At 39.2% G+C, this 14,016-nt stretch overlaps 1 protein-coding gene across 1 annotated transcript in view; it reads left to right on the top strand.

Moving 5' to 3' along the window:
• Window positions 1–10,838: 10,838 nt before the first annotated feature.
• The window catches only part of CLVS1 (clavesin 1), a 136,120-nt gene continuing 132,942 nt past the window's right edge, over window positions 10,839–14,016 (top strand). The window contains exon 1 of the mRNA XM_005871638.2: window positions 10,839–11,029. The gene's annotated coding sequence lies outside the window, so the exon portion shown is untranslated. The remainder of the gene's footprint in view (window positions 11,030–14,016) is intronic.

Below are 14,016 nucleotides of genomic sequence, written 5' to 3'. Positions count from 1 at the left end.
ACTCACTGATTCCAGCTGAAATTAGCTCTATTTCCCTGAGTTTAATCTTCTTGACAGTTATTGATAATGCCATCTCTCTACTGAAATGAATCACTTGATCAAGGACATACTTAATTCTCTTAAACTTTTCTCTTGTTGCTTTCTCTTTTTCCTTCTCCATCTTCAAGTTCGGATCCATGAGCTTATTACTATTTGCACCTGGGTGTCTTTTAGCACGTAGCAAATTTGAGATGTTTTCATAGAAGCAGAGGAATTGCTACTTCCCTCTTTCATCACACTGCCATTGATTTTCAGGTCCTAAGAATTTATCTCCATTTTGAAGATACATCATGGCAAAGAATTACACAATCACTGGTTATTCTCAAGTTTGGGGGCTTAAAACTGCCTTAAAATACATCTTTTTTTCCCTCCAAACGAAGTTACTTAAAATTTGGTGCTATTTCTTAAATTGATTAACTCTTGTAGTCTTTTATACCTTCATAATTTATATTACAGACTTCATTCATTTCTCCAAGTGCAAATAGGGCTGTCAGCTTTAAAGACTGCTGTCACTGAGTAATACATAAAGAATGCAACCAACTAAGTAATTCATGGAGGCGCTCTTTCATGGTGCAAAAAATTAATGAATTTCTCTAAGGTGCCCAATTTGCCAACAGAGAATAAGATGCCCAGAGATTTTGACCTCAAGCCAAAGAAACAAAGACTATGAAATTATGAGGACTGGAGAGGGAGAGAAACACCTAACCCAGAGATTGTAAACAGGAGACTTCCAGGTTTGATCTGGCCTACAGATTATTTTTTATTTCTTTAACTTTGGTTTCCAATGCCTTTAGGAAAGGCAGACCGATCTTCTACCCACCACGCGGTCCACCATTGTCACAGCCTGACCGCTGAGCCCATTCACACACTCACAGCACCTGCCTGGCACATAAACGCAGTTCACTCTGTGACCCAGTTTTTATGGTAAGGAAATGAGAAAACTCTGAGGTAAATGATTTGTTCAAGGTAACTGATGAGCAAAGTGTTTTGTATGCTGTTTACCTCACAAATATCTGATTCTCCATCCAGAGTCCTTTCCACTTCATGCGTGGTTATATTTCTCTGAGAGATTCAAGTCAGAACCAACTTGAAATCTAGGTCATCAATACAACATTTTACACTTTTATGAAATCACACAAGTATTTTAGAAGAAGGAGTTATAAAAGGAAGCTTAGTTCAGAAGAATGAATAATCTGACCAAGCAGAAGAAGACAGCAGGGTCCTCCCTCCTCCTCCAGAATCATGAGTATTTATTTTATTTACTTATTTATTTATTATTCACTTATTTTTCCTTTAGTCTGTATAATTTTTTTCCCAATTATAGTTTGCATCTAACACCGCTCTAACAGTCTCAGATGCACAGCACAGTGGCCAGAAAGCCATGCATCCTCCAGAGTGGTCCCCTTGACAACTCAAGCACCCACCCGGCCCCACCATAGCCACCACGGTATTACTGACCATGTTGCTATGCTGCAACCCACATGGCTGTGACCAGTTTCTAACTACCAATCTGTACTTTTTTTTTTAGTATATTTTATTGATTTTTTACAGAGAGGGAGGGAGAGGGATAGAGAGTTAGAAACATCGATGAGAGAGTAACATCGATCAGCTGCCTCCTGCACACTCCCCACTGGGCATGTGCCCACAACCAAGGTACATGCCCTTGACCGGAATTGAACCCGGGACCCTTGAGTCCACAGGCCGACGCTCTATCCACTGAGCCAAACTGGTTAGGGCCCAATCTGTACTTCTTAATCCCTTCACCTTTTTCACTCAGACCCCCAACTCCCGCCCCTCTGACAGCTGTCAGTCTGTTCTCTTTATCTATGAGTCTGTTTCTACTTTGTTCGTTTATTTTGTTCTTTAGATTCTGCATGTAAGTGAGATCATATGGTATTTGTTAAAGCTGGAGTTTTTGAGTCTTGTGTTCAATCCCCACTCACGTTGGGTTTACTGCCTGTTTTGCACAACCAAAGGAGCAGCCAGTGGTTACATTATGGCATTTCTTTTTGTAAGCGGAAAGTCACAATTTCCACATAAACCTCTAGAAGTGCTTGCCTTTACATTACCATTGCTCTTTCAGAAAAACAACCCCCTGGATGAAAATAAATAAGTAAAAACCTGTGGCATGCTCAAATATCATTTTCTATTAGCCATCATGTAAGATTTCTGTATGTGAACCGGACTTCATTTTAAAAAGATCATTTGCAGAAGAAGGAGTAATATTTCTTAATTTAAGTTGCCAATAACAGGGTAATTAAGGGCCACAACTGCATCAGAGAAGCATGAGAAGGGAGAGAGAAAGGCTTTGGTCGGGGAATTCTGGGTTCTTTGCACTTTCTGACTCAGAGCTAACCATTCATTAAGAGAACAATAATTCTTGTGGCTTCTCTACCATATTTGGAAAAAGGCATTAACAATTAAGGAAGGTGCCCATAGAATGAAGGACAAAGTCCCAACTGGGAATGGAAAGTACACTCTCCCATTATTCTTGGTCCAAAGAGTGCCATTAGTATGCAACATTTGTTTCCATTCTATTTTCAGTCTCCTCCCTTCCGATTTCTTAGTCCCCATGTGATCAATGGATTTGGCATACCGTTCTCTTCTCTTTGTTTATTCCCTTTTTGTCTTCCACTGGGTGCTCCCAAACCATCCCAGCAGGAGATCTAGATGAGTTAGAAAGATTGCTCAAGAAATTCTTGCATTTATGCGCCAGTAAAGTTGTATTTCTGGCACTATCCCCTTGTTTGGTTTTAGATCCTAATTAAATTAGACTGTTATTTTTTAAACCTCTCTGTGCTCCACAGTATTTTTTCATACCTGTATTCAGCACTTAGCTGATCGCATTCTAAGTATTTACACAGATATTCAACTCCATTATTCGACTCTATGCACCTCAAGGACAAAGGAGTATGTCCTAATCAGACTTGTATTCTTGGCCCATGTGATATTATTGGAAGAAAAAAAAAAGGAATAAATAAAACCTCACAAAATAATAGGGTTCTGCTTTGTAAAAAAGAAATCGAAGTTTTAGTTAATACATCAAAACACAGAAAAGAGACACATGAGTTGGAAGAATCAGGGAGGACAATTTATATAGGGGCTGGTGCAATCAAGGGAAGGGAAGCTGGCTTTAGTCCAATGATCCAAGTAGATCAGAAGGCAGAGTGGCTACCATTGTCAAGTTCTTTCCTTCCTCTGGTGTCCTGTTCCTTACCCTTTGTCACTTCACTGTTGGGTACATCTTCCTCGTGTGTGTGTGTGTGTGTGTGTGTGTGTGTGTATGTATACACACACACACATACTAGAGGCCTGGTGCATGAAATTCGTGAACGGGTAGGGTCCCTAGGCCTGGCCGGCATTCAGGGCCGATCTGTGGGGCGACCGGCAGGGCGATCAGGGTCCCCATCCCCTCCCTCTGCAGGTAGACCGGCAAGGCGATTGGGGCGGGGGGTGGGGGGGCCTGCTGGCACCCGCCTTGGGTGGCCTGGGGCCTGCGAGCTGGGGGAAGCTCCTGCATTGAGCATCTGCCCCCTGGTGGTCAGTGTGCATCATAGCTACTGGTTGTTCCACCAGTCATTCCACCATTCGGTCGATTTGCATATTAGGCTTTTATTATATAGGATAATTCTCTTCTTCAGTTGAAACAGGAGCTTTGAAATCAGTAAAGGCAACTTCCCCCTCCAACCCTCTTAGTCTAGGACCAGCCCCCTTGGAATGACTTAGTGAGTCTCCCTCAGAAGAGGAAATCATCTTGGAATCACTATGGGTGGCTTTCCCCTGGACCCCAAGCATAGTTGTCACCTTCCTAAACCTATGCTCCTGGGACCTCTGGGCCAGGCTGGTGCTAAGCTCCAGAGCACTGAGAAATCGAGCTTGGGACACAGGCTGCAGTAATGGGTCCGGCATCCTCACTGCCAGGACTGGCACCCCCTGTGTAGGACAGGATCCTAGAGACAGCACACGACTGGGAGAAACACTGGCAGAAATGGACCAATAAAACTGCACTCTAGCTGTCTCAAATGTGGAGGCCAGCCCCTCCCCTTTGGACTGAGTTAGCTTCTGGGATTCTTGGACATTGCAGGGAAAGAGTAGACTCCCTACTGTCAAGGTTTGGGGAGAAATGGTTAAGTAATTGTTTTGCAACATAGGAGACCCTAGGTATTTAGAATTTGTGATGCAGGTCATGTAGATTATATTTGGAATGGAAAAAACTTGGGGCTTGAGAAAACATGAATTGTATTTCCTAACCCCAATCTCCCACCTCCTAACATGAAGCTCTGTCTTCTGTGACTTCATGCCAATGTCCTTGCTCAAAGCCAGCTCCTCTTCTGCATCCTAGTTCCAGCTTGGCAACTCTTGGCACAGAGGTGCCTGAGCTTTCTTATCTCTACCTTTTGCTTTAACTCTCTCCTATTCCCAGTTCTCTTTGTTTTCCAATAGTCTCCCTGAGGAAGGACTTGCAAGTTGTAGATTTAGAAACCAAACTCTGTAGTTGCTGAAAACATCTGCAAAAAAAAATTCCACATGAATCCAATTTTGCAATCGAACTCACAGTGCCTAGAATCTATTTAGAGCCCATTTGTAGCACCTATTTCCCAAACCATACTCTCCTCCGATCCCCTATTATGATATTTACTGAAAGCATTAGGGGACTAGACTATATTTTTGTGATATTTTAACTGAATCATTAATGTAAATCTGAATTATCCATCCAATAAGATATACATGTCAATTGGATGTTTGATTAGTTGGTTACTTATGGAATATATGCATATAATGTAAATTAAACATATTGAATACAAAACCTAGTATATAGTTTACTTAGGTTCAGAGTCTCAATAAAATTTTTAGTAAGATTAATGTGAATTTTAGAAATAATACTCATAACTTTAAAATTAATTAATTTTCATTAGAAGAAATGAGGCCTCATCTAGCATGATAGTATTTTTCATGGAAGCATGAAATTGCAAGTGTAGAAGACAAGAGTGAATTTTAAATAGCCTATTTTAAATAGGGTAAAAACTCAGCATAATTATTTTCTGTACACATTATTAGTCATATTATTCAAAGCACAGGGGCAAAAGAGTTAATTTTAAATTAAATAAATACTTTAAATATATTTAAATAACAAACCTAATTAAATACACACTTGCTAAAGTTTATTCCTTTTGTTAGAATTTTTCTTTTAGAATTCAAAATAATGTCCAATTTCTAACAAATCCAATTTTTAAAATCCTAACGGTTGACATTTGGCATTGAAGAGCTATTTTATCATGAGTTTTATATTAAATGTGTTTTATATTAAAATATAAAATAAGTGAACATAGTAAGATCATTAAATACATGCATTAACAAATATCACATACAGTGGGGCCTTGACTTACGAGTTTTTTGAGATATCAGCTGTCTCTCCACCGATTTTTTGCATTGAGTTGACAGAGTAATTTGAGTTAAGGAGCTCCTTAACGAGCTTGATCTCGGAACGAATTAAACTCGTAAGTCAAGGCCCCACTGTATTTTAAAGTGATACCTGCAAAGATGTTTATGAACATGCAGCAACAAATGACCAACAAGCCATGAAGTTCCGAACACTTCTCATGTTCCCTTTAGAGAAAAGTGTCTATTGGTGGTCCACTACAATTATGTTACCCCCACATCACTTTGGCCACAACCAATTAGAACAGGGCTGGTCCTGAGCAAAAGGCAACTTGCAATAGGACAGCCTATCATGCTGCCTATGTAAGAACTTATCTGAGAGGACACTCCTTATTTGATAACAACTAAAGAAGCCAATCAGATGGTGGTTCTATAAAATGCAACTCAGTGGAAATATATCATGTGTAGCACTTCCATGTGGCAGGAAGAAGAGTTCTCATGTATCTGTTCCCCTGTCACATGGCTTTCCATATGATGGCACTTCCCTGAGTCTGACTTTGTGGAGCAGTAGCCTTCCATCTCTCCTGCACCCCGTCTCCCTGCCAATTGGCACTGAACCTCCAGCACGAGAAATAAAACTTTGCTGTATTAAGCCTTTGAGAACTTTGGGTTTATTTATTATTGAAGCATAACCTATTATCTCCTGGAAGTGAAGTGCTATATTAAAAAATAAATTGTGTAGTGCTGACTTAATAGTTGGCAACATGTGTTTAGGAGACTGTTATCTAAGGGGGGAAAGATTCCATGTTATACAGTGGTAAAACACTTGCTAAAATACTCACCTACGATAACTTAGGAATTAGATCGTATACATAAGGATTTCACATCTCTGGGGGGAAGTGTGTGAAAAACAAAGTGTTAGTAGGATGTCTAGGTTATTATTTGATGCATTTTTCAAAATAGCAAAGAAAAAAGAAAGAGATGAGTGATTTCATAAGTAGAAATAAAAGAAAATAGAGACTTCCAGGAATCCAAGACCTTGTCATGTTTGACTATCCAATTAATTTTTGCTCCCAAAGAAAACAGATAAAATTAGGAAAGCATGGGAGAAAAGGTTCATTAAAGCCAAATATTGTTGGCAAGAATCAGATTAAGGATGTGACCTTCATGTTTACTTAAAACCTCCTACTGGTTTACAATTTCTGGAAGGAAAAATCAGATAAAGAATCTGGCTTTACCACTTACTACTCCAGAGATGCTCAAATATATTGAGAAAAATGTGGGGATAAAAAAAGCAAATAAATATAGTAGATCCAAGGTCTATATTTCCAAAGAAGTATAGTGTGGCTACTGGAAAAATAAAACTGATTGTCAGACAGACAATGCACCTCTACAGACTTCAGAGAATTATACTTCCAGGGGAACTATGACCTTGGAATAAAAAGCCTGTGAACCTTACATAACTGAAATAACCCGTGGACCCCCAATCTCCTATGAAAATGAAGTGAACTAAAAACCCTGGCAACCCTAAGGAGGTTGAGATATACATATATATTTAAAAATGTTGTATGCACCCACCCTACATGGGAAATTGGCTGGATGTGAACTAAATTCGACCTTATACTTTTTTATGTCACTCCCGTGGACCCCCAATCTCCTATGAAAATGAAGTGAACTGAAAACCCTGGCAACCCCTAAGGAGGTTGAGGTATACATATGTATTTAAAAATGTATGCACCCACCCTACATGGAAATTGGCTGGATGTGAACTAAATTCAACCTTATACTTTTTATGTCACTACAAAGGAAATGGGCTACTTTACTAAGCATATAGCTACCCTTGCCCAGGACATAGAAGAATATGGCAATTTAGGGTAATTCCAGCTTAATGGTGCAACTCTAAATGTGGTAACTTTGAATAAATAAAATGTGAGGTCTATTGATACCATCCAGTTCCCAGCTGGGAGAAACACCTGACCGGCCACATCAATGATGGAGCAATGGCGACTTTGGCTCCCTGAATCTCTCCTACTGTGGGGGTAAGAGGATTTTTTTTGTTGGTTTTTGTCTGTTTGTGTGTTTTGTTTGTTTTTTCATTAGGGCCTCACTCTAGTCTCTGGGAAAAGCTTCCTATTCCTTTGTCCTCCAAGACCCCTGGCACCGAATCTGAGAAGTTCTTGCTCCCCACCCCACCCCCCATTATATTTCTTGGCCAAATATAAAATGCAAAGTGTAGAATATGCCCTCGGTTGGGCATATTTCAATTTCTGTTTTTCTTGGGTCACAGCAAACATCCAGTTCTTTGAGTGGCAATGTGCACTCAAGAAACCACACAACCACATAGTTAAACATTTATAAATTGCAGCATTTATTTCCTCAAAAGCTTACATGGGTAAGCAAGCTTTTTTAAAAAGTAGGAAAATGATGTACAAACTGAATCTATGAATTACTCAGTCTTTCTCCATCTTGACCACTCCCAGATGTCTTCAGCTTATTGTCATCTAAACCTTGGCATTGGCTGCTTACACACAAAGGGGTACCTGGAGGAATCCTACGAACAGCTGTAGTGTGAGGAGATGAGGTGGAGGTTGAGTGGACTGTGCAGAATATCTGCACAATGTCAATCAGAGTGATTAAGAAAAGAAATCCATCTGGAAGTCTTTGGTTTACAGTTCACAGGCCAAAGCTTTAAGCAAAGACAATCTAGCTCCCGGGAAACAAAAGGGCTGACTCAACACAGTGAAGACACATGTACTCAGTAAAGGGACATTGTTCTTACACAGGAATTTTAAACTGTATGGAAAGGTAAGTATTATCACAAAGAACACAGGGTTAATGCTCATGAACACAAAGGGAAATGGTACACTTTCATTGGCACTTTGGGAAAAAGTAAATATTTTAATATATGGAGCATCTCTGTTCTAATCATCAATAAAAGTGATTTTTTAAACTGTTTTTTTTTCACTCTAATTGGTGCAAGTACATTTAAAAACTGCTTGTAAAACTTTTAGAATATATGTCCGTATTTTGGCAGCCAGTACCTTTTGTAGTAATTATACTAGATGAGTCCTATCACATAATCAAGGAGGAGCAGTCTGGGTTTATGTCTCAGCCTCATATAGGTGGAAATAGTTTTCCACTATAAAGAGTTCTGAGGAAGAAGAAATGCGTGTGTGTGTGTGTGTGTGTGTGTGTGTGTGTGTGTGTATACATACAGATATACACATATATAAGCATTTTTACATATACATAGCTACATATATGTGTATATAGATATAATGTATTTTTTCCTACCTCAGCTTAGAAAATACAAATAAAACTTGGCTAGGTTATCACTGATGTCATTCAAAAGTTACAATTAATAGTGAATAAAAACTGAAAGGGAACACCAGCTGGGCAAAGTTATCCAAGTTTATTTTGAAAAAGGATTTTTAAATCATCAGCTTATGGATCACTTAGGTTTTGCTCTTGGTTTATGTTTATAAAATAGAGGAAAGGATGAAGAGAAATAGGATAATTAGCATTAACATCTCAGAAAAAAAGGAAAGTCAACGTTTTTAAAAAGATCAGGATCAAGAAGAAATGAGAAATATTAGAATGGAAATTAATTGAAGAATATTTTTGTTTTAAAAAATTTATATCTGATGCCACTGCAAGTCATGATTAACAATACCACTGAAGAGGTCCCTTTAATTGAGTTTATATGTAATCAAAACTCAGTGGTAAACTCAGATTATTTTGTCATACCATGCCATTTTGAATAACAATTCTATGTGAAATTCATAGTTTTATAAAATATTTAAAATTATATTTGTATGTGGGAGGGTTATGCCATCCATTCATTCATTTATTTTTCTACACAACAAGTATTTATTTAACTCCTGTGATGTTCCAGGCACACTTCTAGGTGCTTGAGAAGCAGTAGTGAGCAAAACAGAAAAATTTCTACCACATGGTGTTTACATTCTATTAGAAAGAGAGAGGGGGCGGGGGAATAAACAGGCAAGTAAATATGCAATGCTACACTAACATTGGAAGAATTCTGACAACTTTAAAGTTTATAAAATATGTAATAAAGAGATTGCTTTAAAATACTTCATAGGTTTTCTTCTTCTAGTAATATGGAAACTTTATATAAATACAAAGAAGAAAATCAAGTTGTCCAAGTTGATAAAAAGCAAATTTACCTATAATTTCATCCTGCTATCCTACAGTCTTACCAGTTTGACAATAGGGAGAGAGTACTGTCTTTGGTATCTTGATTTTCTTCACTTACCATGTTGTGAGCATTTTTCTTTGTTTTTAATAGTCTTCAAAATATATTTTTAATAGTTGCCAATATTATAAGACTATATACAAGAGATTATATTGCTTTCATTGTTTTCAACAATTTCTATGATCATGAACTTAATTCATGTACATAAATATTTATCTGCATAGCTGACTATATCTTCAGCATAAGGTGCATAAAGTGAAATTATTAGATCTAAATGTTTGTACATTTTATGACACTTGATGTATATTGTAAAATAGACTTACAGAAAGGTTGCACTTTTTCACTATTATCACACAATCTGAGAAAATAAGTAGATGTAGAACTTAGACAAAACTACACCTCAGTGTTATTTTAAATTACATATCCTTGTTTACTTGTGGGGTTGATTTTTAAAAATATTGTTATGCATTCACCTTTCTTTAGTGAAGTACTTGTCATTTGTTTTTCCTTTTAAGCCATTAGTGTCTTTTGATATATGAGGTATTTGATGTGTGAAACATATATTTGCTGTAATTTTTCCGAGTAGTATTTATGCTTTCATGATATTTTTGCATTCAAAAGGACTTTTATGCATTCAAACTATTGATCTATTTTCTTTGTGGTTGCTTCTATTCCTATTGTGCTTTACAAACCTTTTCTACCCTAAGATCAGTAAAATATTTATGTTCTAGTTTTAAAAAATAATTTAACTTTTGTATCTAGTTCTTTAATCTATGTGGGATTAATTATGGTGGGAGAAGGCTTTAATTTGAGTCTTTCCCAAATCATTCATTTTTTTTTTTACCACATTTGTTAGTAAAATAATCTATTCTGTCCCCCATAGGTCTGTGATACTTACCTTCTCATCTGGTATATTTGCGCACACACACACACACACACACACCAGGTCTGTGATACTTACCTTCTCATCTGGTATATTTGCACACAAACACCTCTGATCTGTTTCAGAAGTTGCATTAATCTGATGGAAAGATTCTGTTTTTAGGATTAGGGGGTGATGTGTAATGGTTCTCGGGACTTTTTGTCCCAGCTGTTGCAAAATTACAATAATTCTTAGTATTGTCTTGACGGACCTGGGTAGAGAAATGGAGCGGAGGCATTTAGGACCCAGGGGAAAGCCAGGCTCCGTATAGAAGGACAGAATCTCCAGCGCTCGCACACACACGCCTCCTACCAAAATCACAGCCCAGTGGAGCCGGGCTCTCTCTCATTCACAGCTTTCTAGAGAAATCTGAGCCCGAACCTGCCAGAATAGGGGATCTCACCTACTCAGCTCAGCAGCGCGGACACCTGCAGAAACACATTCCCAAAGCCAGGCTGGGCGGCCGTGTGAAGGTATTTCTTGCCTTTTTTTCTCCCTTCTGTATTCGCAGCGCCTCCCCGCCTTTCCTCCCACTCTTGCGATGCCATGGCTGCGGCGTTTCAGCACTTCGGTGCGCGGACAGCTCCCATCTGCAATCCCTCTCTCCCTCCCGCACCCTGTGCTCCCCAGCCTCCCGGGTCCATCCTCCTCCTCCCCGCGCCCGCTCAGCCTGCACCCCCTTACACCATCAGCACCCCCATCTCCACCATCGCCGTCATGATCGCCACCATCACCAGCACCGAAACTACAGTCAACACAACTGTGTGTGGTCACTTAGACAAAGCCCGAGGTCCGCAGGGTAGAGGAAAAGAGCCCAAGTTTTCAGGCATGGGAAGGAAAGTTCAGGTGGACGGCACCTCCGAAAACAAAGGGAGGCGCCTGCTTGGGAGAAAGGAAAAGTGGAGACAGGAGAGAGAGACCCCGGGCAGGGGGACAGATGGGCACTTGCCAGACACCAGCAGTTAGCCAGCTGCCTTTCCGCAGATTAAGGACTGTTTAATTCAGGAAATGAGCATGGCCTGGGGCATCGTGTTATTCCGGTAAAACAGACATGTAAACTCCACCCGTGGTCTGGCTTCCCAATGGAGAACCGCCAGGAAGCAGGGTGGGGGTGACTGATGACTCATATTCACCCACACGCCCGTTTTCCTGCCTAAGCGTTTATTGCAGAAACTCGGAAATTAAGTTGTGTTTGGGGTTTTTTTTTTCTGAAATGGTTTGTAAAATGGAAACCCCAAAAGGTGAACTCTGTGGCCAGAGTGAACATTAAAAATGATGGTGATGATCATAATAAGCTCACAAATGCGGCTCTCCTTGGAAAGTGCTATTTGTTCCAACGTCTCTTCCTGTCGACTTATTTCATTTTTCAAATTTCCGATCTTAAGCCTCTCTTGGAAGCAGAGAAGATAGATCCCTTGCCCAAATGGCCAAGTAGTAATGATATTCAGAGCAGATGGCCTGGCTTTGTTCATCACTAGGCAAGGACTGACTCAGATTTGGAAGGAGAGATTTTTGCGTGTTCTCTCAGTAATCGGCAATAACACCATTTTCCTATAATACTAAAGGGTAATAGAGGGTAAAAATTGAAAAGACATTTTATGTAACTGTTCTATCAGGCTCTGCTTTTAGAGTGCTATCATTTTCTATCTCAGCTGGGGGGGGGGGTTAGAACAGCTTTCAAATATCTTGAAGATCCAAGCCCAAGTTATAGCACCTCTATAATTTAGCCAGGATCCTCTGTTTATTAAGAGCTAACAAACATCAGAAAAGTGCCAGCTCCTGTCATAAATAAAAATATTTTGGTGGGTTCCCATATAATCTATTATGACTGAATTACAAAGTACTGGGTTGGTTTTTGGATTTTTTTGCAAATTTTTTTCATAAAATCAACATCTTAATTAAAAATGAGATGGATCAAATTTTCATACAAAGATAATGTCATCTCACATATGTAACAAAAAAGTTTAAACTAGAGCACAGAAAAGGCTCGTTTAAAAATTGCCCTTGGGCATTTCTCCTGCCTTTTGAAAAAGAGGCAATAAAGCAAATTTTGTCAAAATCAGCTTGCTCCTCATGAGAGGCAATCTCAAAAAATAAAGAATAGTCACAAACAAGTATCTTCTGGAAGAAGTTCTGAGAAAAAATTCACACCAAATACTCTTCTTGAATGTCAAAAGTTACTTACTACCAAACATTGTCATGATTCTACCTGCCTCTAAGGGTCACTCAATTTTAAACCCAAACCAAGAAAACTAGTGAAAACATGTGATGATATTGATTTTTAGAGAAGAAAATTCAGTCATCTATGTGCAGTTACTGTCCTTTTATTAGTAATATCCACAGTATATAGGATCTCTTAAGTCCCCCACCAAGAAGAGTCTTAAAACTCACATACCTGTATTCAAAGAATGGGTCAGCCCATGCAACTTTTAAAGGTATGCACATTGCCAGTTGTAGCTCCTGCGAACCAACCAGAGACGGAGGCCTCCAATGCACTGTCTTCCTGGGCTTCATACCATTTCCCGAGGCTGGGAAATTTCAAAACAATGCTGCTTTGGTGAGATTCGCAGGCATCTGCCTCAGAGGCAGAGCCCTTCTCTGACTGAAATATTATGCTGAGCTTATTCATTTTTATAGAGTGCTGCCACCCTGGCTTCCCTTTTATTTTTTCTATTAAGGGCTATTTTACCCTTTTCATGGCTTTAATAATAGACCTTCCTCATCTTCATAATGGATTTAAAGATGAACAGGAAAGATCTTTTTCAACAGCTTGGCATCATGTTTAGTAGACAGTAACTTTTGACATTCAAGAAGAGTATTTGGTGTGAATTTTTTTTTCTCAGAATTTCTTCCAGAAGATACTTGCTTCCTGGTGGTTCTCCATTGGGAAGCCAGACCACGGGTGGCGTTTACATGTCTATTTTACCAGGATCAATATCATCACATGTTTTCACTAGTTTTCTTGGTTTGGGTTTAAAATTGAGTGACCCTTAGAGGCAGGTAGAATCATGCCAATGTTTGGTAGTAAGTAACTTTTGACATTCAAGAAGAGTATTTGGTGTGAATTTTTTTTTCTCAGAATTTCTTCCAGAAGATACTTGCTTCCTGGTGGTTCTCCATTGGGAAGCCAGACCACGGGTGGCGTTTACATGTCTATTTTACCAGGATCAATATCATCACATGTTTTCACTAGTTTTCTTGGTTTGGGTTTAAAATTGAGTGAACCTTAAGGGGCAGGTAGAATCATGCTCACAGAGGGGCACACGCCTTGAGAAGCATGGAGCATAAAGCTGGAAGGTCCTTCCTTTCCCAAAGGGGGGATCACAACTCTTCAGAACAGGCAGGTCTGCTTATTTCTGCAAGCTTTCCAAAGGGACATCTTGTTGACCCTAAGAAGTCTATTCACGACTTTACACAAAGCCTCATAGCACAGCCATCCTTAGTACATGGACTCAGGCAC

This window comes from Myotis brandtii, unplaced genomic scaffold (genome assembly GCF_000412655.1).
Source record: "Myotis brandtii unplaced genomic scaffold, ASM41265v1 scaffold351, whole genome shotgun sequence".
NCBI lineage: Eukaryota > Metazoa > Chordata > Mammalia > Chiroptera > Vespertilionidae > Myotis > Myotis brandtii.
Note: the sequence above shows the minus strand (reverse complement) of the source record. Positions and strands in the feature narration are given on the sequence as shown.